This window comes from Lithobates pipiens, unplaced genomic scaffold (assembly GCF_037356315.1).
Source record: "Lithobates pipiens isolate NorthernLeopardFrog02 unplaced genomic scaffold, aLitPip1_a1.2 Scaffold_23, whole genome shotgun sequence".
In the NCBI taxonomy this organism is placed as follows: domain Eukaryota; kingdom Metazoa; phylum Chordata; class Amphibia; order Anura; family Ranidae; genus Lithobates; species Lithobates pipiens.
In genome coordinates, this window is record NW_027507785.1 from 185,771,868 (window position 1) to 185,794,953 (window position 23,086).

Here is a 23,086-nt window from a genome sequence, read left to right on the forward strand (position 1 = left end):
CAAAAAACATGGCAAGTCTGCATCCTCTTAGTTTTTAATAGTGTGTATTATCCCCTTTATCATCAATGACACAGTGCAGTCTTTTGTAATATTCGTCTTTGAGTCCTCAATTTCTTGCAGGTGGTATATTTGGTCATCTTGCATGCACCACACATTTGAGATCATCCCAGAATGGCTCGATGCTATTATGGTACAAGGGTATATTTACAGACTTCAGGCATACTACAGGAAACAGTCAAAGAATGCAGGCATGATAGAGGAGACAGTCACAGACTGCAGGCATGATACAGGAGACAGTCACAGACTGCAGGCATGATACAGGAGACAGTCACAGACTGCAGGCATGATACAGGAGACAGTCACAGACTGCAGGCATGATACAGGAGACGGTCACAGACTGCAGGCATGATACAGGAGACGGTCACAGACTGCAGGCATGATACAGGAGACGGTCACAGACTGCAGGCATGATACAGGAGACGGTCACAGACTGCAGGCATGATACAGGAGACGGTCACAGACTGCAGGCATGATACAGGAGACGGTCACAGAATGCAGGCATGATACAGGAGACGGTCACAGAATGCAGGCATGATACAGGAGACAGTCACAGACTGCAAGCATGATACAGGAGACAGTCGCAGAATGCAGGCATGCTACAGGAGACAGTCATAGAATGCAGGCATGATACAGGAGACAGTCACAGACTACTGGCATTGTACAAGTATAGTGGATGGTGTGGTGATGTTGCAGCCAGTGTACACAGCTCTGGGGGAGTCTTTCCTCTCTCCCTCTAGAATACACCTGTGGGATGACGGGCCCGATAACCAATGATTTTGACAGGTGGGACTTGGACAGGCTGGGAGTTCTGCCACTAGTCCACTGTTATGAAGGACTGCATGCTCTTCGAACTATGGCTAGCAGACTTTAACAGACCTACAAGAGGCTTTTCTTTAAGCCAGCACCTTCACTATAAGGGGGGGGGGCACAGATAAACCAAAGTTCCCTGAATTGGAAGCCATTACAGGGAAGGCTGAAAAACAACATAAGGAGAAATTAGGTTAAATTAGGAAACTGCACTTACAGCAAGGTTTTTGGGCAACAAGCCACTCAAAGTGGTGCATTCCTTTATTATTGACCATCTGTTCTTGGAGCTACCTTTCATTCACTGCACACCACTGCATCATTTGTGAGAGATAAAAAAAAAGAATGGATGAAAAAAAAAAAAAAAAAGAAGAAGAACACCACTTGCAAAGATTGATTAACGCTGAAATGTAAAGAAAGGCGAAACTGATTTTTTATTTTTTTTTAAACAAGTTTTTATTGAGCGTTTGTGTGATGTACAATGTATTATAATAACATTCAAGAGTGTAACATTTTTTACAATAAGGTGATGTCATGACATCCATGGCTTCCATGTCAGAAACAGTTAACATTATTTAGTTTTTTTCGTTTTCGATAGAGGCAATGGAACACCTATGAGTTTTTATTGCTGTCTGTGCCTGCAATAGGGAGAAGTATCGTCTCTATTTTTCCTGTTTACCTTTTTCTATGAAAGTAAAAGAAAATCACAAATTTTGCATTGACTTAAGAACAGTATTAGGAAATATTCCAAAGGAGGCATTCATTCTGGTAGCCCATTGATGGTATCAGTGGGAGGTATAGTGCTCCATTGTTGGAGTCAGTGAGTGGAATACTGTCTCATAGGTGTCAATGGGAGGAATAATTTCAAACTCTTGTTGTCAGCAAATGGTGTCAGTGGGAGCAATAGTGGTCAAAGTGGCAGATAAAGTCAAGCAAATGGACTCATCGGGCCTGCGGGCCAGTTTGGAGGCCAATGCCTTTGTAAATCTACCCTATTCACTTTGGTAAGTGAACACTCACCTTTTTAGTAAATAAAATTCAATGTGGTTGTTCATCACTACACCGGAAGTGACGTCCGAAGTACGAGCGATGCTAATTTTTACTATGCATATTTTTTTGTGAATTTATGTGAGTACCCTTGTTACATATAACTTTTTAATAAATGAGTTTGTGGTAGAGAATATTACTAGTAAAACCAACAAAATTGCTTGTGATCAGCCGATCATTGCATTGATGGTATTTGCACTTTATGACCTGATTAGCACTATGGCTTTATGATTGCACCATTTAATTTAGCGGTTTACTATATCATAATTGAAGTTTATTTATTATTTTTCTACTAATTGGTTTAACACAGTTCGTGTGTCTACCTCATAATTTTATAACATCTTTTTGCACTAGGGCACTTTATTTTTAGTTTGCTCTGAGTCCTTGTTTGAGCGCAACACTAAATATAGATTTTTTTCCTAAAGTGGCAGATAAAATTAAGCAAATGGACTCATTGGGCCTGCGGGCCAGGGCGGAGACCAATGCTTTTGTAAATCTACCCTATTCACTTGGTAAGTGAACAGTCACCTTTTTAGTATATAAAATTCAATGTGATTGTTCATCACTACAACAGCATGTATAGAAGGAAGTTATATCACAACTAAGCAGATATATCACAACAAAACAAAACCTACAAAAAAGAATTGGCTTTTTATATTTAATTCTGATATATATTGGAATTAGTCTTAGAGAAGAACAGATGTGATAAAGAGATTGAATGTTCTTTAGTATTGCCAATCATAATTATGAGCAAAGTCCAGCTAACCCACAGATTTTTGTGAGTTATATATATATTTTTTTTTTTTTATTGAATAAAGAATAAATCATAACAAGGCTTTACATAAACCATGAAACAAAGTACATATGGTACATATGAGTAATGATAACATCAAATATAACACTTTGAACAACCCAGGTGTAGGGTAACAATCAAATCCTTGTTACTTGGTGCCTTGATGGCGATAATATAGCCAGTGGAATATGTGTGGGTCTTGTTGTATAGTGAACAATTACCAAATGGAGGTATAGGGACATCCCAAGAGTGTCTGATGTATAAATATGAGTTGTTACCATTGTTGAAGCAGTTATCTAAGGAAATTGGTTTAATATAGTGATTTGTCAGTCGAGTCCTAAGAAACCATGATATGTTTTCTTTTACACAGGTCGTTATCTGAGGTCTTAACTGATGCGTGTGTCCAGCACACCACCAGCGTTTTAGCGGGGGGGGGGGGGGGGGAGGTAAAAAGGGAAGGGATAAAATGGTATGGGGATGGGTTAGCGCAAGAAGCCTTGATAGGTGTGTATTATAAGCAGAATTGAATGTATAATATATCAGAGGAGTAACCTCTACATCGTTTATCATAGGAATTGCAAATGTCTAAGGGGTTATGCTTATTGGTTGTTTGACTGATTAGGGTGTGTATCTGTATTCCAAGTATGAAATTGTATCTTGGGGGACAGAGTAAATGGTCGATACTTATATTCAGGTGTAAAATCCTCATTTATATTCCTCAGTTGATTTAAAGTGAATCCAACAGGCCCATAGTGTAGTGAATTTTCGAGGCGAGTTGCATGAGATTGTGAGTTCTTCCATTTCTGCAATCTTATTCATCCCTTCATCTTAACCAATCCCTTATGGAAGGCACTCTTGGGGTACCCAAAAGAGGGGGTATACATAATTTTGCAGCATTAACAAGCATCATGGCTAATGTTCTAAAGTAGGGTATGTCTCTTGATTTATGGAGGTGGAGTATGAGTTGGGCAGGTGAGAATTCGTGTTTATAAGTGGTGATTTTTGTGATCAATTTGTGAACCTGTAGCCAGAATGGCTGGATATAGGGGCAGGACCACCAGATATGGAGGAGTGTACCCAGTGCCCGTTGGCATCTCCAACATTTTCCCGATTGGGATGTGTTATATCTGTGTAAAATGTGTGGAGTGCGATACCATCGTGAAATTATTTTATAGTTTGTCTCTTGAGACGTTTATAGAGCCTCTGTGCGTGTTCCGGTATATTATGTCCCAGGAGTCTTTTGCCAAGTCTAATTTTAGGTCTCTTGCCCAAGCTTCACAGGTTCTGCCCTCATCAGATTGGACGTTCCACCAGAACATGTTCTGTAGTTTGGATATGATATGGCGTTGTGGTTCATCACTTAAGCACATATTTTCAAAGTCAGTCAGTTTGTCAGAGAGGTCTGATTTCGTTTTTATACTATCAATAAAATGCTTGAGTTGCCAATAGGATAGAGGGCTGAGCTTGTGTGCTTGCCATGTCTCTATTAACTGATCTCGGGGTAGTAGCGTGCCTCTCCTGACTACGTGATGTATTCTTAGTCCTATGGTTGGTTGTGCGTGGGTGAACGGGTGGTGATCCATTCCTGGTGGAAACTGTGGATTAGAGTATTGGCGAGAGGGGGCCTGGGTTTTTTGAGAGATGAAATATGTGATTGGTTTGTTTGAAGCATTTCAATGTGGTACTTATTATTGGGTGTTTCTTAATGTTCTCTGGTAGGAGTTCGTATTTGATCCAGGGGGACCCGGTTATGGGGTGGTCAGAGAATGCGTTTTCTAAAGCCATCCAGTCTTTTGATTGTTGGTTCGTATGCCAATCTATAATACGTTGTAACTGACATGCCCAGTAATAGTGTTGTATATCTGGTAATCCAATTCCTCCTTTGGTTTTTGGTTTAATGAGCTGTGAGTATTTGATTCTGGGCCGTTTTAGATTCCAGATGAAATCCCTGCATATTTTGGAGATTTTATTTAGGAAAGAGTTAGGGAGTTGGATGGGGATCGTTTGTAAGAGGTAAAGGATACATGGCAGGATGTTCATTTTAACTATTGCCGTTCTCCCAAACCATGAATAGTGGGCTTTGTTCCATTTTTTAAGATCTTCAGTGATGGTTTTGAGCAATGGGTGAAAGTTTTCCTGATATATATCTGACAAATTTGCGGGTAATTGGATTCCCAGGTAAGTCAGAGCGTCTGATTTCCAGATGAATGGGAAGTTTTGCTTACTGAGGGCTACTTGGTGGTCTGGTAGAGTTATATTAAGGGTATGTGATTTTGCAAAGTTTATTTTAAGATGGGCGATGTATTGGAATGTAGCAAAGTATTTTAGGAGGTTGGGGATAGTTATCAGTGGGTCGGACAAAAAGAGGAGGATATCGTCCGCAAAGGCGGCAACTTTGTAGCTTTTCTTCGCTATGGAAATCCCGTGTATATCTGGGTTGTCTCTCGATCTTCTTAAGAGGGGTTCAAGTGTGAGGATGAATAGAATGGGTGACAGGGGACAGCCTTGACGCGTACCGTTGTTTATTTTGAAGGCCTCTGACAGGGTGACATTTACTCGGACCTGTGCATTGGAATTATTGTAGAGAGATAAAATAAGATTTATGGGGCGATCCCCGAAGCCAAAATTTCTTAATACCGCTTCCAGATAGTCCCAGGCTAGCCTGTCAAAGGCCTTCTCGGCGTCTAAGGATAGGAAGAATCCCGGGGTTTTAGTGGTAGAGAGCCAGTGGTGAATATTGATAGCCTTGAGGGTGTTATCCCTGGCTTCCCTCCCAGGGATAAACCCTACTTGGTCCATTGAAATGAGATTAGGGATTAAGGGGAGTATCCTATTGGCAACAATTTTTGCGAAGAGCTTCAGTTCAGCATTTAGTAAGGAGATGGGGCGATAGTTTGAGGTTAGTTCTTTGTCTTTACCAGGTTTTGGGGCAACACATATGTGTGCGTCAAGTAGGGTGTTAGAGATTGCTTTGGGTTTTGCTAGTAGGTTAAAAGCTTTCAGGAACAGGGATGTTAAGAGATTCGGGAAGGATTTGTAATATGTCATACAGAATCCGTCTGGGCTGGGGCTTTTGCCCATTTTTATCTGCTTAAGGGCTATAAGAAACTCGTTTTCTGTTATTGGGCCATCTATGGATTGAGCTTGCTCATGTGAAATTGGTTTAGGGCTATTATGTTGGAGGAAGTCAGAAATGATATCTCCACGGTTTCTGCTGTCTTTATGTGGTTTGTGTTGGGGGGGGGGGGGAGGTTATAAAGCTCTTCATAATATCGTGCAAAGTGGTTAGCTATTTCCTCACTATTGGATATGGTTGTTGTCGCAGATGTTCTGAGTTGGTGGTCTGTGTTGTTCGCTTTTTTTGTTTGTAGTGCTTTGGCTAGCAGTTTGCCACTTTTATTACTGTGTTCATAAAATAGTTTTTGAGATAAAATAAAAATGTTCCTGAATCTTTTCCCTAATTCTTCTTTGAGAAGATTTCAGGTTTGTTCCAATTCTTGCAGGGTATCTTGGGCTAAGGTTAGTTTGTGGGCTCGTTCTAATTTGAGAATTCGGTCTAGCAGTGTATTCATGATGTCTTGTTGTAATCGTTTGTGGAGAGATGCAAGTTTTATTAATTCCCCCCTAACCACACATTTGTGGGCCTCCCACTGTGTTATATGTGACGTATCCGGAGTATCGTTTGTTTTAAAAAAATTCTGGATGGTGTTCGTGATCGTATCCATGTATGTCGTATTTGTTAAGAGTGATGTATCAAGTCTCCAAATTTTGGATCTCTGTGTTTGTTCCGGAAATTCCAGAGTAACGGTTATTGGACTGTGATCGGATAGGAATGTAGGTTCAATTGTAGCTTGCAATAGGAGTGGCAGGTCCCTTTGAGTGATAAAAAGATAGTCTATTCTGGAATGGCGGTTGTGGGGTTTAGAGTAAAAGGTGAAATCTCTGACTCGGGGGTGGAGTGTGCGCCAGGAATCATGGAGGAGGAGATCCTGTAGTTGGGTTTTAATTTGTTTAAGGGCTCTGAACGGGATTGAGGATGACCCAGAGGAGGTATCCTCCAATGCGTTTAAGGCGACATTAAAGTCTCCCCCAAGTAGGAGGATTCCTGATTTGAAAGAGGCTAGGGAATAGCTATCTCGTGAAAAAAGCTGACTTGATTTGAGTTTGGGCTATATATATTAGCTATCGTGATAGGATTATTCCAGATTGTGCCTTTGATAAAGGCGTATGGGCCATTTTCATCAATTAGTGAATCAGTTATGTCTATGGGTATTCGTTTTGAGATTAAGATAGAGACCCCTTTGGTTTTCGCAACTGGATTAGTTGCGTGATAGGATGTCGGGAATGCATCATTTGAGAGTTTGGGCACATGTTCAGATTTAAAATGTGTATCCTGAAGAAGGATGACATCAGCTTTGAGTTTTTTCATATATGACAGGAAATGTGTTATTTTTTCTGGTATATTTAGCCCTTTAGCATTGAGGGATATTATTTTAAGCTTATTCTTTGTGGAAGGTGCTTTTGTCGTGTGTTGTAAATCTGCTGTTTTGTAATAGATAGTCTGTTAGCGTTTCATCTGGCTAATTCAATGGGAGAGTAATGGGAAGGGGAGGGGGGGTGATGGGTGTAGGTAGGTTTAAGATAGGCTGGTATTGTGCTATATAAATAGTGAGTGGGAACAGTGTAATCCGACGGCGAGGATAGACCCGCTATCCTGTCTTGAAGGAGTGTTTAACTGTCGGAGAGAGTCAGTACAGCTCTAATGTCTGTACTGTTGTGGGGAGTGGTAGAACTTGTGAAGATGGTTCTGGTATTTGTGTAGTGAGTATAGGATCAGAAATCCGTAGCTACTCATAAGGTCATTATGGATAGTAAGGTATTTGGGAGAACCAACAATATTACAAGGGACATATGCACGGGGGATAGTGAGATACTGAGTAGGTTTTCAGCGTGTCCAGATTTTGTTAATACAGCATGTGGTGTAAAACTAGCATTTAGTAGCGTCCTATTGCAAGTAGGGTACGGGAAAGGTGAATAGGTCTGTATGTTCAGAGACTCTAAAAAGGTACCCCTGTAGTATTATAAGCTTGTAGTCAGGAGCGTAAGAGTGTGATACACCTGACAAGGCTATATAAAAGTACAGTATAGGCCTGTATAAGTAGAGTATAGAGATAACTTTATAATGAACAAACAACAATTTTAAAAGAGAAAAAAGGAAACAGAAACTCAAAATACACATTCATAAATACAGAATGAGATAAGACAATAGCTTGATGGGTACCTTCTGTACCCCCGGCACCCAGCTATGTGCAGTGTCCTCCTAAGCAAGAGGACGCCTGTGAACTGGACTACCCTGTGGATGGGTATGTGAAGGGGTAAATATTTTGCCATGCTGGGTACTCGGGTGACAGGATGCACTTCCAGAAGCGTATGACCACTAGGGAACCTCATGTATGATAAATGCATTTGTTAATGTGATCCAGCTGTCTAAGTACAAAGACTATACTCAGTGACAAGGAACCCTTTTGTACCGCTATGTTGTGTTAAACTGGTTTCGCATGTGGTAAGGGCGATGAAAGATATGTACTGGTTTAATTCTCTGACCAGGATATATAGTCTTTACCACCTTTCAGTAGGTTGCATCATCTAAACCTATAGTACATAGTGTATAAATTCTGCTTCCTGGGATGCAAGAACCGAGGGAATTTTAATTGAGACAGTCTGACCAATATCAACAGGGTCTGAGTCTCTTTTAGCTGATTCTAGTAGGTTTCGTGAGTCAAGGAAATTTTTGGCAACTTTTGGGCTTGCATAGTGATAAAAACTTTTGCTGTAGCTTACCCTGTACATAGGAATGGAGATATTGTCTTTGAGCGTGTGAACGCAAAGGTTGCAGGATTTCCCAGTTTACGGAGATGATATCGTATCAGGTGTGTATAAAGGAAGTGCGACATACCTTAAGTTCAGGGGATACATAGTTGATTTTATGAGGTGACATGTGTAGCTTGCAGGTGAACAATCGTTGTTGAGCTTACCAAGCTGACATGACCGTCTACTATGGTAATACTGTAGATGCGTAGGCCAAACAATGTAGTTGAGCGAAAGGACCTGACTGTCCAAACCTAAGTCTGTGAATACGATTCACAAGTTTCAGTCTTTTCTTGCCTTTCTGTGCACTGGTGAGGCCGGGACACTACCTTCTCTCGGGGAGCGTCAGTTAGCTGGTGTAGGCGAGACGCGGTTGGAGAGTCGTCGACGTCTGGTAGATGATGGGTTGTCGCGTTGCTGAATTTCCATCTGTTCCTCGTGTTGCGGAATGTCGAACCGTGCTTCGTGATGCCAATCTGGGATGACTATTGGAGGAATACCCAGGCTTTTGCAAAATGCGATTGCATCCCCGGGGATTCGTATGAACGCAGTTCTTCCATCAGAGCCTGCTTGTAAGCAGAAGGGGAACTTCCAACTATATGGGATATTTCTCTCTCTCGGGGCGTCTAGGATCGGGCGCAGGGTTCTTCTTTTTTGTAGAGTGATTTGGGACAAATCCTGATATAGTTTGATTTCTGCACCTTGAAATAGAATATGTTTTCTGAGCCTGGCTTGGCGCATGATGTCCTCCTTTAGTCTAAAGTTGGTAAGACAGCCAATGACGTCTCTTGGAGGATCCGTGTCTCTACCCCTGGGGCGCAGAGCCCTATGAAGACGTTCCATATCTATAGGGATATCAAGGGGACGACCCAGGAGGTCATTAAAAATGCTTGTCACTGCTTGGGTTATGGTTTCAGAAATGATAGATTCAGGGAGACCTCTGATTCTAATATTGTGTCGGTGACCCCTGTTGTCCAAATCTTCGATGTGCCTTTGCATATTTTGCATTTGGACAGTGTGTGCATTCAGGGAGCTCTGTGCTGTAGTAATGGCTGCTTCGTGGCGGTCAGTAATTTCCTCCACTTCCTCAAGGCGACCAGCCACAGCATGCAAGTCTAATCTTAGCTCAGAGATAGCTGCAGAAAGGGTGTTTTTGATATCTGCAGCTACTGCCCTAAGATCTTCTAAGCTTAGGCTGCTTCTTGGTGAGCGCAGTGTGTCATCCGCGTGTGCGCCAGTTTGCCTCGTGGGGCTGCAGCTTACCTCACCGGAGGCCTGAGAAACTGGAGCGGGCTCCTGCGATCAGGATCTGAAGATCTCCGGTATACTGCCGGTAAGCTGTGCGTCGTGGCTCCGCGGTGATCGTGAACGGGTTGCAGAGTGATCCCTGTCAGTTTTCCCCATGATGGCTGTATATGGGCTTCCCGCTAATGTAGTAAAGAGACCTCGGAGTAGCGGAGGAGAGAGTTCACGCAGCCATCTTCCTCCGGGTCCAGACCGAGTTATCTTAATCAAAATCACAGGACCTTAAAAGTCTATGAAAAAGTGCAGCTAACCTGAATGAAAACTTTGGGTTAGCTGCACTTCAGCAAAAGAACGGTGGGGCAACGTAAAGCTGGTCTAAGGTGTCATACACAGCCTATTTAAATAGCTGAATTCTTGAAATACCAAGCAATAGAAATCATTTTGTTATGCTACTGGGCCATGGCAAATATCCTGGAGCACAATGACTGGCCTTCATGTAGTGTTGCAGGGCCACAAAAAGGTGGATTAAGTGTTTAATAAAATATACTTCTGTGGTTTAACAAAGCTGCCATCAGTATGCTTTTTAATTTACAAATATGTTACTCCCAGAATACTGAACTTTTCACATTATGCAACTTTTGGACATCTAAGCACAGTTATCACGCTGATTTCTACAGACAAAATCTAATTTTGTCTGCAGTTTGTAATTTGTTTTTACATATAAATTACAACTGCTGTATTTTAATTTAGGGTTGCTGGAATATTTAGGCAACATGTGTATGCAGTGACAAAATATATTTCACTAAAGACTCATTTAAAATTATTTCTATATTAAAATATAAGCTATTGTCTCTTTTGTTGCAAGTAATAACAAATTCACTAGAGCAAATCTTACTGTAGTTGTTGGTCTATGATTGTTAATTAGTTTCCGACAATCTTTTGTCCTCCCCCACCATTTTTATAGGGTAATACAAAACAGTTTGATGTGAAAAGCTGAGATAGCTGGCAGCTGTTGAAATAAAAATGTCATTCTTTCTGAAACATATTTTACCAAAAGCATCTGGGTTTCTATATTTTTGTGCAAGCTTGTCAGATGTGACATATTTTCATAGGCCAGTGGTTTATTATGAGGATGTATTTTTATGATTTTTACAATTGAACTTTTACTAAAATTAAACAAAAATATATGCACTTTTTATTACATAAGTAATTTGTACATACTGATTCCAGTATTAAGCAATTTTATTTAGTGAAAACAATAATAATAATAATAATAATAATAATAATAACAAGTTAAAGGGGAACTGCAGTTTGCTCACATAATTTGTAATAAAAACATCTTTGCCATTCCAAAGCTTCACTCATATGTTTTGCATATTATTTTATATATACTGTGATTCTGTACTTGCCAATATGCTGCAAAAATCTCTCTCCACTAAGGCTAGCTGCAACCATTTTAACTGTGAGCAGCTAAAGCTGCTGCCTGTTTACTTCCTGGATTTATACAAACACACAGAGGCACACCACCAGCTCTGCAGTCCTGCAGCTTTCATTGGCCCTTTTATGACTCACCCCCCCCCCCCCCCTCTTCCTGGAAAACTCTCACAAGAGTGAGAGAGAGACTGTGCATGATGTCATAAGCCTAGGCTAATGCGCAGACAAGAAACAGGAAGTGAGCTGTATAAGGTATTTACTGGTAGAAAAATATTTTACCATCCAAAGTTAAATCAACAAGGGCAGAAGATTTAATAGATGGAAAGTTGAAAAAAAATGATGTAGTACCTATACTACAGATAATGGATCCCTAGGAGGGAGCTCCACACAAAGGGTGTTGGAAAATCACAGTCCCGGGGAAGAGATGTACAAATGCAAAAAAAATAAAAATTGTTTTAAATTTTGTTTGGCAGGGAGAAGCCATTGTAAAAAAAACTTGAAGGACAACATTAAAGATACACAATTCTGGGGGGGACGTGGTGGCTGAGCTCCAAGATGGACGCCTAACACAGGAGCTCCGCTCGTCCACTGGAGACAATCCACGGCCATCCGAGCCCACCGGCACCATCCAAGGCCCTGCATACAGCCATCGCATCGCCATTAACCCGCTTTACAGCACAAAGATGACCAGGTGCAGGAAAAACCCACAGCAGCCACAGAAACTGTCAAGCAACCGTCCTTTTTCATAGGCATATGATTTATCTCGTGTGTACAGAGTCTAAAAGTACAAATGTGATTGAAATTAGTACAGCAAAATATAAATTTAAATGTACAAAAAGCTTGCAAAAAAATTGTACATAGTAAACTATTTGATACATACCAGGCAAGCATTAACCCCAATAAATACCAGCAAGGGGTGCGAGTATAATACTGTTGATGATTGCCACAATAATTAAGACAGTGCCTGATGTCAAATAAGTGCTTTGATGAGATGGTATTAGAATTGAGCCAAAAATGTCAGAAGCTGCAATGGAAACAAGCTCTCTCAGATAGGAAGGTATGGGGAAACCTAACCCAGCACAGACACCAGCACAGACACCAGCACAAAGCAGCATTGGTGGATAGACAAAAGAAAATATAAATAAAATAAGTATATGGGAACAAATTGTCCCCAAGCATAAGTATAACAGATAATCCCCAGGCATAATCACTCACCAAATGTTACACAGTGTATAGATCCAAAGCGGCATGCAGCAGGCAGCATACTGACTGCAGCCTGTGCATGCCTTATATCACCCAGTGAGGTGATATGAATCAGCTGTGAGTGGGAGGAGCTGGACCACAATCACAGCTGATTAAAGCAGCATTGGTGGATAGTCTGGACAAAAGAAAATATAAATGAACTAAGTATATAGGACAAAAAAGCATTTCAGGAGGCCCGTGCCTATAGGTGGTCTGATTCCAGACGCACACCCCGCCCTACATCTTCTACATGTGGTGTACCTAAATCCAACCACACTCAATATGATGATAATTCATCTACCACACGTACTGACGTGGTTAATACGTGGTTAATACTTCTGACCATTCTTACGGCCCACGCCGTCAGAAACGTGGACAGTCTCAGACTAAATCACAGGATGACTTGCATGACACTGACAGCTCTTTACAACCACACACTAAGCACTTGTCGTTAGCCACTCCGGCGCACGATAACAATCGACCATCAACTGCTGTTAGATCTAATTCCTTACCTACCCCCACACAACAAAGTGATTTTTTAGACAAAATGCGTGCATCATAGCTCATCCAACAATCACATCCCAAACTGCACAAGCCCAAAAAGTAATTTCCCCTCCTTTTCAGGCACTCAATTTGATTCATTTTTCCGATCACAATTTATCCCCACACGAGATTTCAGTATTACAAAAAGGCCTTACTTTCTGTCCTATTTCACAAATTGATACATTTTCGGTAATTAAAGATATTTACTTATTCATTCGCAACCTAATATTACAGAGTTTGTATTCTAAAACTCCACTCACTGATCCAGCACTTCACACTTTTGCTGAGGCATCCGCAGTTCAGAATCTTATTGATTTTCTGGACGAAAACGCACCTACCGACTTAATCGACACCCTCGACCTTGACCGCATTTTTGCGGATATCGATGAGGATATAACAACTAGTAAACCACACACATCTATAAAAAAGAAATCCAGTGTATATCCACCCCCCCATTAGTGATGGACGAACTTCCGACGGGACGTTTCGCGAACGCGGACTGCGAACGCGGCCGATAGTTTGCGAACCGTAACGTTCGCGGCGGGCCCCATTGACTTCAATGGGAGGCGAACTTTGCAAACCTACAGGTCAAATTTTCAGCCACAAAATAATAATATAATAGCTGTGCAAACATAGTTCCACCACATGGCCAATGACATAACACATGTATGAGGTGAATCTTTGATCGACAACTACAAGCATTCTTTTTTTATATGTGAAATTGTTGTGACAATTCAGGACTGTGGTGCGCATTAAGGCAATGGAGGAGAGGGAAGGTCAGGGTAGGCAAAGAAGAGGGTGCAGGAGATGATCACCAGCAGAGTGACATACAGCAATGACACCTGCACCGTGATAGAGTCATCTGACACCAGCACCATGATAGAGAGCACTGACATCAGCAGCGTGACATACAGCAATGACACCTGCCCCGTGATAGAGTGATCTGACACCAGCACCGTGATAGAGAGCACTGACATCAGCAGCGTGACATACAGCAATGACACCTGCACCGTGATAGAGTGATCTGACACCAGCACCGTGATAGAGAGCACTGACATCAGCAGCGTGACATAAAGCACTGACACCAGCACCATGATATACAGCACTGACACCAGCACCGTGATAGGGAGCACTGACATCAGCAGCGTGACATACAGCAATGACACCTGCACCGTGATAGAGTGATCTGACACCAGCACCGTGATGGAGAGCACTGACATCAGCAGCGTGACATGCAGCAATGACACCAGCACCGTGATAGAGTGATCTGACACCAGCACCGTGATAGAGAGCACTGACATCAGCAGCGTGACATAAAGCACTGACACCAGCACCATGATATACAGCACTGACACCAGCACCGTGATGGAGAGCACTGACATCAGCAGCGTGACATACAGCAATGACACCTGCACCGTGATAGAGTGATCTGACACCAGCACCGTGATAGAGAGCACTGACATCAGCAGCGTGACATAAAGCACTGACACCAGCACCATGATATACAGCACTGACACCAGCACCGTGATGGAGAGCACTGACATCAGCAGCATGACATGCAGCAATGACACCTGCACCGTGATAGAGTGATCTGACACCAGCACCGTGATAGAGAGCACTGACATCAGCAGAGTGACATAAAGCACTGACACCAGCACCATGATATACAGCACTGACACCAGCACCATGATAGAGAGCACTGACATCAGCAGCGTGACATAAAGCACTCACATCAGCACCGTAATATAGCACTGACACCAGCACCGTGATATACAGCACTGACACCTGCAACGTAAGCAGCCCCAGGAGGAAGTCAGCATAGCACAGGGATGGTGGGAGCACCTCATAATGAGCATAGCACAGGGATGGTGGGAGCCCCTCATAATATGCACAGCAGAGGTACAGCCCCAGGAGGAAGTCAGCACAGTACAGGGATGGTGGGAGCCCCTCATAATAAGCAGCCCCAGGAGGAAGTCAGCACAGCACAGGGATGGTGGGAGCCCCTCATAATAAGCAGCCGCAGGAGGATGTCAGCATAGCACAGGGATGGTGGGAGCCCCTCATAATGAGCATAGCACAGGGATGGTGGGAGCCCCTCATAATATGCACAGCAGAGGTACAGCCCCAGGAGGAAGTCAGCACAGCACAGGGATGGTGGGAGCCCCTCATAATGAGCATAGCACAGGGATGGTGGGAGCCCCTCATAATATGCACAGCAGAGGTACAGCCCCAGGAGGAACTCAGCACAGGGATGGTGGGAGCCCCTCATAATAAGCAGCCCCAGGAGGATGTCATCATAGCACAGGGATGGTGGGAGCCCCTCCTAATAAGCAGCCCCAGGAGGAAGTCAGCACAGCACATTCAGGACTGTGGTGCGCATTAAGGCAATGGAGGAGAGGGAAGGTCAGGGTAGGCAAAGAAGAGGGTGCAGGAGATGATCACCAGCAGAGTGACATACAGCAATGACACCTGCACCGTGATAGAGTCATCTGACACCAGCACCATGATAGAGAGCACTGACATCAGCAGCGTGACATACAGCAATGACACCTGCCCCGTGATAGAGTGATCTGACACCAGCACCGTGATAGAGAGCACTGACATCAGCAGCGTGACATACAGCAATGACACCTGCACCGTGATAGAGTGATCTGACACCAGCACCGTGATAGAGAGCACTGACATCAGCAGCGTGACATAAAGCACTGACACCAGCACCATGATATACAGCACTGACACCAGCACCGTGATAGAGAGCACTGACATCAGCAGCGTGACATACAGCAATGACACCTGCACCGTGATAGAGTGATCTGACACCAGCACTGTGATAGAGAGCACTGACATCAGCAGCGTGACATACAGCAATGACACCTGCACCGTGATAGAGTGATCTGACACCAGCACCGTGATAGAGAGCACTGACATCAGCAGCGTGACATAAAGCACTGACACCAGCACCATGATATACAGCACTGACACCAGCACCGTGATAGAGAGCACTAATGAGCATAGCACAGGGATGTTGGGAGCCCCTCATAATATGCACAGCAGAGGTACAGCCCCAGGAGGAACTCAGCACAGGGATGGTGGGAGCCCCTCATAATAAGCAGCCCCAGGAGGATGTCATCATAGCACAGGGATGGTGGGAGCCCCTCCTAATAAGCAGCCCCAGGAGGAAGTCAGCACAGGGATGGTGGGAGCCCCTCATAATGAGCATAGCACAGGGATGGTGGGAGCCCCTCATAATATGCACAGCAGAGGTACAGCCCCAGGAGGAAGTCAGCACAGCACAGGGATGGTGGGAGCCCCTCATAATGAGCATAGCACAGGGATGGTGGGAGCCCCTCATAATATGCACAGCAGAGGTACAGCCCCAGGAGGAAGTCAGCACAGCACAGGGATGGTGGGAGCCCCTCATAATAAGCAGCCCCAGTAGAAATATGACACTGCTCAACCTCTTCAAACAGGAGGGTACGGGCATATAGTACGGTGTGTAAAATAGAAAGGTTATGGCGCTAAACCCTGTCAGTGATGTGATGAGTTAACCTATCATCAAGACCTGGTGTTTATTTTTTTATATGGAAAGAAAAAACTGTTGGTGGTAACGTGCATAGATTTCCTAAAATAATTTTATCCTAAAAAAATTGTGTGTGATCAATGTGGAGTCAACATTCGTGTTCCATCCTAATTAAAACCAAAGTGGGTATTGAATTATCTTATACGTATCAACCTACTATGGGTGGGTACTAAAAACATGTAAACATTCATTTAGGTATGCAAAAATGGTGGAAATATTGTTAATATTCAACAATGTGCTAGTTCAGAACAGACTGTGCAAACATGTGCAAAAAAAGATGTGCAAAAAAAGCAACTAAGGATCAGAACAACCTGGGATCAGAAATAATTCAACCAAAAAATCGCATGAAGACGCAAACTATGTGCAAAAAACAACAACTAAGGATCAAAACAACCAGGGGTCTGAAATATTTTCACCCAATAATCGCATGAAGGCGCATCTGTGTCCAATGTAAGTCCAAAGTTAATATTTGGCTTAATAATACTGCCTCTTCAGATTATTGTTGTAATTGATGCATAAAGTCAATAGGGAATATTTGATTCACTCGTGCAAATAGTGCGGGTTTTCAATTAGAGAACTTCATCCCCGGTGCGCCACTCAGTGCTATAGTATGTAAATGCTCTCACCAGAGTTAATGCCCCTGTGGGGCTGGATGGACCTTCACAATGTAAGCCACTGTGTCGCTCTCTGGCTGCTGCCGGTGCACTGGGTGAAGCTTCGTTATTCCGTCCGTATGGTATCCAACGTTAATTATATATGAGGAAAGACATATCCATAGTGTAATACATTCTTAACCAAATCGTTCGTTTATTGGTATTAAAAACTACTCACATTTAATATTAAAAGCATATGCGTATGGAAAAACTCAGCCGTTCGTCTCAAACGAGTGCACACAACGTGGCCACGCCCTACGCGTTTCGTCACTACGACGTCCTCTGGAGCGGCCATGTTGGTGCACCTTATTACTTAAATAGGGTGCAGTGCTCCACTACGCCTGCGCTGAACTGACAGCGCCATTTTGGGTGTGGGATGCCCTTACTCTGCTAGGGATGAACACAGTTACTTCCCCTATGACGCCCTTAGGGAAGACAGATAGAATTAGCCTTGGAGCACTGCAGCCTACCCATAAACCATACCCAATTAAGATGACATTCCTTAGCATTTTCCCATGTAACTGAAAATTTATATTCAGGGAGGAATATATAATTACTTCTGTCTGGGGAATATTGAATAAGTAACTCCCAGGTAAAGTCGGACAGAAGAGAAAACAAAAAGATATGGAATAAAAATGACAATAAAATACAATAAATAAATATATGTATACAAATACATATATAAAATTCACATATATAAAATTCATACATATATGAAAAATTCATACATATATAAAAAATTCATACATATATAAAAATTCATACATATATAAAAAATTCATACATATATCTAAAAAATTCATACATATATAAGAAAGGGGGTACACATTAATGCTGAAGAAAAACGCATGAAAATTCATAAAAATTATGTAACATTATTTAAAATTATGTGACATTATTTAAAAAGTTTTTTTATATAAAAAAGGTTTTATGTATGCTAATATATGAATTAGAAGAATATAGAAGAGGAGATTATTCCAGAAGAAAGTTTTTTCAAGAGGAAAGTTTTTTTCGGGAAAAATTAAAATTCTTAAAAAGATTTATGTACATGTGGAGGTACAGGGAAGGTCTGTTTAGACTTGTCCTATAGGTGATTGTGATGCTTGTGACTGTATGTTTGGTTCCAACAGGGGGACCTTTAAATTATTATTACTTCCCAATTGGGGGTAAGACTATTTATTGTTTGGTCGTACTATAAAAATAAAATCAAAGAATATGTTCTAACCTACAAAGAATTAAATGTAAATAGAAAGTGTATAAAGGGACGTTCATATACCTAAAGTGTCTGGTAGTCAAGTCTTGTTGTAATTCCGACACATCTAATGTATTTTGAATGAATAACATTCGACCCGAACCCAAAGATTTAGGCCATGAGACTCATGAATTGTCTTGTGTTGGGGCAAGTTGGCTACTTATATATGTGGCTAGGTCTTATCGGAAACCTGCAACATCATGTGTTTGTATGGATAACATTCGACTTTGACCTCGGAATATTCGACCAGCATTATCCAATGCTGAGGCAAGCAGTTAACTGTTAAAAGTTAGTTAAGAAGCAATTGAGGTCTAAGTCTATGTTCATTCCCCTTGGCTGGAGGGTGTCTAAATTGAAAATCCATTTCGTTTCATTCCTGGATATTTTGATCGTTTTGTCTTCCCCTCTCCAGTGGCCTCTTATTTTGTCTATTCCGTAGAAAATCATTTGTCCAGGGTCCCGGTTGTGGAAATCCCTAAAGTGTTTGGAAACACTGTGTTTCTGGAAGCCTTTTTTAATATTTGCAATATGTTCCCTTATCCTGACTCTTAACTCCCTGGTGGTCCTTCCCACATATTGCTTGTGGCAAGGACACTCGATGACGTAAGTGACGTGGGTGCTATTACAAGTGATCAATTCTTTGATTTTATATTCTTTTCCATTAGAGGTGGATTTAAAAGTGGTTTTCTTTTTTTCCGTCTTTTTGCTATTTCTGCAAGGGAGGCAATTTCCGCACTTATAGAATCCTTTTAGGGTCTCAGAGATTCTTATTTGTTTTGGTGGGTCCACCACATTTTTTACTAATTTATTTCGGAGTGTTGGAGCCCTCCTGTAGATGAACCGTGGTTTATTCGGCAGCATGGCCTGGAGTGAGCTGTCTGCTTGTAAGATCGGCCAGTGTTTTTTGATGATACGCTCCACGTCTTTGTGTTGCCTGTTGTACCCTGTAAGGAACGCGATATCATGGAGGTTCTGTTTTGGTTTTGCTTTCTTACCTTCTAGTAATTTTTTCCTATCCATATGTTTTACTTCATTTTTTAATTTACGGAGATTTTCTTCCTTATATCCTTTCTTCCTAAACCTTTCGATGACGATTTCCGCCTGCTTATCAAAGTCGTCAGTTTTACTGCAGTTCCTGTACAACCGTAGAAGCTGGCCCTTGGGTATATTCCCTAGCCACCTAGAATGGTGGCAGCTATTTGTGGGAATGTACCCATTGCGATCTGTGGTCTTGAAGAAGGTACGGGTGCCAAGATTTCCTTCATGTTTGTAAATTTGGAGGTCCAGGTAATCTACACTCTGGGTGTTAAACTTTCCTGTAAATTTAATGTGATATATATTGTTATTAATTTCTCCAAAAAAGTCTTGCAGTTGTTCTACCGTGCCTCCCCATACCAATACAATATCGTCTATATATCGACGGTAAAATTTAAAATTTTGCCTATGCACTCCATAGATTTGTTCTTCCTCCCATCGGTTCAAAAACAAGTTCGCCACACTTGGAGCGTACTTTGCCCCCATTGCCACGCCTTTCGTCTGTGTATAGAAAGTTCCATTGTAAAAAATTTTTTTGCAACCAGGAATCCCCACACAAAGGAAGATAATAACACAATTTACCAACACTCGCAATTAAGAAATAACTCAACGCGTCGAGCTTTTGAAATGATGTCCCAGTTATACTTTATATGGAACTATATTTATTTTATTATGAATTTACTTTTTTAACTATATACTAAATTTATTTTTGTTTTACATCTAGTGGATGCATATCTATTATGTGGATGTACTTGCTGATGTCGGTTTTGCTGTCATAGGCACTACCATGCCATATTACCCAATTATTTTATTTACTACTACTATGTGCTGCTATATGTGAATACTATATATCATGCTTCTACTGTACTTACGCCTATATACTTTATGAATTTGTTATGAATTTACTTTTTTAACTATATACTAAATTTATTTTTGTTTTACATCTAGTGGATGCATATGTATTATGTGGATGTACTTGCTGATGTCGGTTTTGCTATCATAGGCACTACCATGCCATATTACCCAAATATTTTATTTATTACTACTATGTGCTGCTATATGTGAATACTATATATCATGCTTCTACTGTACTTACGCCTATATACTTTATGAATTTGATCTTTGTTATTTTTTATGATCTGTTACCGAACAATCAATAAAAAATTTATATATATTTTATATATATATTTTTTTCAATGTGGTTAATAACCTACCTCCATTATCCTAGTGCTTCATTTTAAAGTCCCAAACTCCCTCTATTACGTACCGATTACCGGTATGGAGGCACATACTTGTGCTTCATTTAAAGTCCCAAAATTCCCCTCCTTTTTTGCATATATATCGGGATGGAAGTACCTGGATATACGGGATTGATAGTGTCCCCCTATCTTCCCGGCGTGAGGTCCATTTATATATTGCTGATGTCTTTAGTATTTTTTATGTACCTACATACATTTATTCTATTCATGTTTATGTTGTACATTGACAGCATTACCGACACCGTATAAACGTCCCACCTGGATATCTAATTAATAGGGTCCAGTGCACACTCGCTGGCCGATTGCGGTTATTGTTATGTGTGGGGCGGTTGGGTATTTGGGTGTTGCTGGGGTCTTTTCTTTCCTTGCGGGAACTGCGATGCGCCAGTTGGTCCTCCCCTCCTCCCCCTTCACATCTGATTGGGAGGTTCGGGTGGACTCTACTTTGCGCATCGGCGCCACGCGTCCTACGTCATGCATGTGACGTCACCTTTGACGTCATCACGCCGACGTTTTAGTGATTTCCGTCTCCGTGTCTCTATTGGGGGGGATCTGGCGTGCCTGTCGCTGGTTTTTTTATCCAGGTTAGGTGTGGCTCCTCCCCCTATGTTTAACGCACGTGGCGTTGGCGGCATATTTAAACCCCACTCGGAGATGGCTGTGTGTGCAGCTGGTCTCTGCATGGAGTCTGCACACACTGGCCGTCTTGTCTGCTGGTGTTGTTTTTAGGAGCGATGTTTAGGTGAAAAATCTCTTTTCTCCTTCTACTCACACTTCATCTCTGTTCTGATTGTACTTGACCCTGCCTATGCTCATGGTTACTACCTTTTGTCTTAAGCCACCATACTAGCTTTTATAAATATTACCATTACTATCATTAAAGTTTACCTTATATTTTTATTTTTTTTTTATTTTCTCCATGCTGGTTGTGCAATCAGTATCAGCTGTGGATAGTTAAAGGGGCCTTTATTTTCAGAGCCGCCCTGACCGGTGTCTGCAGACCTTATTGGCAGGACGCCGGCTGGACGGATCTCTCATCCTAATATCTTGTCTGCTGGTGTTTTAGGAGCGATTTTTAGGTGAAAAATCTTTTTTCTCCTACTACTCACACCTTTTCTTTTCTTGCTGACTGGTAATTCTGTCACTCTCCTTGTCTATCATGGTCTATGTACACCCTTCATCAATTTTCTTCACTTTTTGTTAAACTGCACACTCACACTTTCTTTTACACTATTACATTTCTTTAATTTTTGCACACCATTCACTGTTTACATTCATCTGCATATACTTACTACATAGTATATACTTGGCTTATGGCCAGCACTCTCTCTGTACTCTTTGAGGGTCACTATCAATTTCAAATTACTTTTGCATCACATTTTTTTCATTAATCATACATACTATTAACATTTTGTTTTTAGATATGTTGTTTTCAACAATTGCCACACATTCCATATCTGATACTCTTCAACACTGCTGTATCTTTTTGGTTTCGCCTGATATCGCATCCATGTCTATGCCGCCTCAGTTCCCGGGGAGGGATCTTGCCCATGGCCCACCCTACGCCCACTGCACTTTCCATCCGGATTGGTGAGTCTGCCCTGGCTAACCATTTACACGCATTAAATCCCCATTAATTTATTTTTATTTATATGGTTAGTATATTATATTATTCTTTATTCTATTCCATAGGAATTTTTTGGTCGCATCAGCTCCTGATGAGTGGGGAGACACCCACGAAACGCATCGAGCTTTTGAAATGATGTCCCAGTTATACTTTATATGGAACTATATTTATTTTATTATGAATTTACTTTTTTAACTATATACTAAATTTATTTTTGTTTTACATCTAGTGGATGCATATCTATTATGTGGATGTACTTGCTGATGTCGGTTTTGCTGTCATAGGCACTACCATGCCATATTACCCAATTATTTTATTTACTACTACTATGTGCTGCTATATGTGAATACTATATATCATGCTTCTACTGTACTTACGCCTATATTCTTTATGAATTTGTTATGAATTTACTTTTTTAACTATATACTAAATTTATTTTTGTTTTACATCTAGTGGATGCATATGTATTATGTGGATGTACTTGCTGATGTTGGTTTTGCTATCATAGGCACTACCATGCCATATTACCCAAATATTTTATTTATTACTACTATGTGCTGCTATATGTGAATACTATATATCATGCTTCTACTGTACTTACGCCTATATACTTTATGAATTTGATCTTTATTATTTTTTATGAT

At 41.4% G+C, this 23,086-nt stretch overlaps 1 long non-coding RNA gene across 1 annotated transcript; it reads left to right on the forward strand.

Annotated features, from left to right (window-relative positions):
- Nucleotides 1-21,738: 21,738 nt before the first annotated feature.
- On the forward strand, nucleotides 21,739-22,819 carry LOC143927008 (uncharacterized). The gene is made up of 3 exons (XR_013262201.1): nucleotides 21,739-21,894; nucleotides 22,237-22,405; nucleotides 22,508-22,819. It is a non-coding gene; the product is annotated as an uncharacterized LOC143927008 (long non-coding RNA).
- Nucleotides 22,820-23,086: the final 267 nt, after the last annotated feature.